Source organism: Micromys minutus (assembly GCF_963924665.1).
Source record: "Micromys minutus genome assembly, contig: SCAFFOLD_145, whole genome shotgun sequence".
NCBI lineage: Eukaryota > Metazoa > Chordata > Mammalia > Rodentia > Muridae > Micromys > Micromys minutus.
The window spans coordinates 609,592-612,091 of NW_027667191.1; positions in this window are offsets into that span (position 1 = coordinate 609,592).

Consider the following 2,500-nt stretch of genomic DNA (forward strand, 5'->3'; position numbering starts at 1 on the left):
GCCGCGGGCATTACATCGCTGTGATGGGCTCTTCACACTCGACCATTACAGCCCTGCAGTCAATTCTTAAGCAGAGAGATTTAGAATTGCTCACCCGCATCTTGCAGCGTTTTGTAAGAGAGGTTGAGCGTACTGCCCCTTGGTTTGCAGTTTCTGGGTCTCTCTCACCAGCCTCATGGAACAGATTGGGTAGAGAATTAAACTGTGCGCAGAATGCTGGAGACCTTGGGCCCGGAACCATGGCCATTTGGACGATGGTACAAAATTGTTTAAGAGATGAGAGTTGTAGGCCCGCCGTCGCTGCGGGGCAAGAGGTATTGAGTGAAGCGCAGGATAGGCTATCAGAAGCCGAACAGAGTGAGAGAATGGGCGCGCGCAGGAAAAGGTATTATCCCCCTAAGGAAAAAAGACCTCCATAAACGCGGTATAGCGGGAGAGTAGCTACCCACGAACCTTCAGATTATTATTCCCTTATGCCCTCTAATGTTAGGAGAAGGGGAGTCAGTTTGTACCCTGTAGAAGACTTTGAGGCTCTTAACATTGGTAGCCTCGAGACTTCAGATAATGATGATTATGAGCGAGAAGGCTTAGACCCAGAAGAGGAGGCAGGGGTAGATGAAGGAGCAGCTAGTTATGAGGAAAAAGGATATTATCCTGACGAGCAGTATAGGCCCACGCGTTTGTCCCCAGCCGTTCCAACAGCACCTCCTTTACCAACAGTCCCTCTTCCTTATGAGACACGCGCACCTTTAAAAGCCTTCTCATTCCTCCCAGAGAGAGTAAAAAAACAGGTGCGTCTTGCATTATGCCACAAAAATTTGATGATTTTAAAAGAGGCATTTCCTATATTGTTACAGGCCCTAAAAAGTAAGGGCCTATATATTGCCACAGAAAAGCTCCAGATTTTTGATACTGGTCAATTCCTAGGGTCTGTGGTATTTATTCACTGATAGGATTGTCCCTCAAAAGCTCGAGATAAGAAGGGATCACCTCCACACTCTTAATGATTTTCAAAAATTACTGGGAGACATTAATTGGCTTAGACCTTTTCTTAAGATTCCTTCTGCTGAACTTAAACCCTTATTCGATGTTTTAGAAGGAGATCCGCATGTCTCCTCACCTAGAAGTTTGACCCCGCAAGCAGAAAGAGCGTTACAGTTGGTAGAAGAAGCTATACAGGATGCACAATTGGTTCGCATGGATTATGATAAACATTTTTCATTATGTGTTTTTAAAACAAACCGGCTCCCTACCGCAGTGCTTTGGCAACAAGGACCCTTACTGTGGGTACATCCTAATGTCTCGCCAGCTAAAATAATTGACTGGTATCCAGATGCTGTGGCACAATTAGCGCTGAGAGGGCTAAAATCTGCCATCACACATTTTGGCATTGAGCCACAGCTGTTAATTGTTCCCTATAATGCCATGCAGGTTTCCACTCTTGCTGCCACTTCAAATGATTGGGCTATCTTAGTCACTTCCTTTTCAGGAAAAATAGACAATCATTACCCAAAACATCCAATTTTACAGTTTGCTTTAACTCAACCTGTTGTTTTTCCCAAAGTAACGTCCTGTAGTCCCCTAAAAGAAGGGTTACTTATTTATACTGACGGTTCCAAAACTGGGCTGGGGGCTTTTGTGGTTAACGGAAAGGTCTACTCGAGGCAGTATACAGAAACCTCCCCACAGGTGGTAGAATGTTTAGTGGTTCTTGAGGTTTTACAACGTTTTTCAGAGCCTATAAATATAGTGTCTGATTCATCCTATGTCGTTAATGCTGTCAATTTGCTTGAGGCGGCTGGCATTATTAAACCGTCTAGCAGAGTTGCCTCAATTTTTGCGCAAATTCAAAATTGCCTTCTAGCCAGAAGATCACCCTTTTATATTACTCACATTAGAGCTCATTCTGGATTGCCAGGACCTATGGCTAAAGGCAATGATTTGGCAGACAGGGCTACAAAAATAATTGCTATAGCCATGTCTTCGCTGCTAGAGGCTGCTAAAAGTTTTCACAAAAACTTTCATGTAACTTCCGAAACTTTGCTGCGCCGCTTTTCCATTTCCAGAAAACAGGCTCGCGATATTGTTGTCAATTGCCAAAATTGCAGTCAGTTTCTGCCTGCGCCCCACTCGGGGGTTAATCCTCGGGGCATCCAGCCTCTTCAAATATGGCAAATGGACGTTACCCATGTCCCCGCCTTTGGTAAGCTGCAATATGTACATGTATCCATTGATACCTGTTCAGGAATAATTGTAGCCACTCCCTCATCTGGAGAAAAGGCCTCACATGCCATCCAACATTGCTTGGAGGCTTGGAGTGCCTGGGGTAAGCCAAAGTTCTTAAAGACAGACAACGGACCGGCTTTTACCTCACAAAAATTTCAACAATTTTGTAGCCAGATGGCTGTGACTCATCTTACATGTTCGCCGTATAATCCACAAGGACAAGGTATTGTGGAACGTGCTCACCGCACTCTTAAATCATATCTAATAAAACAGA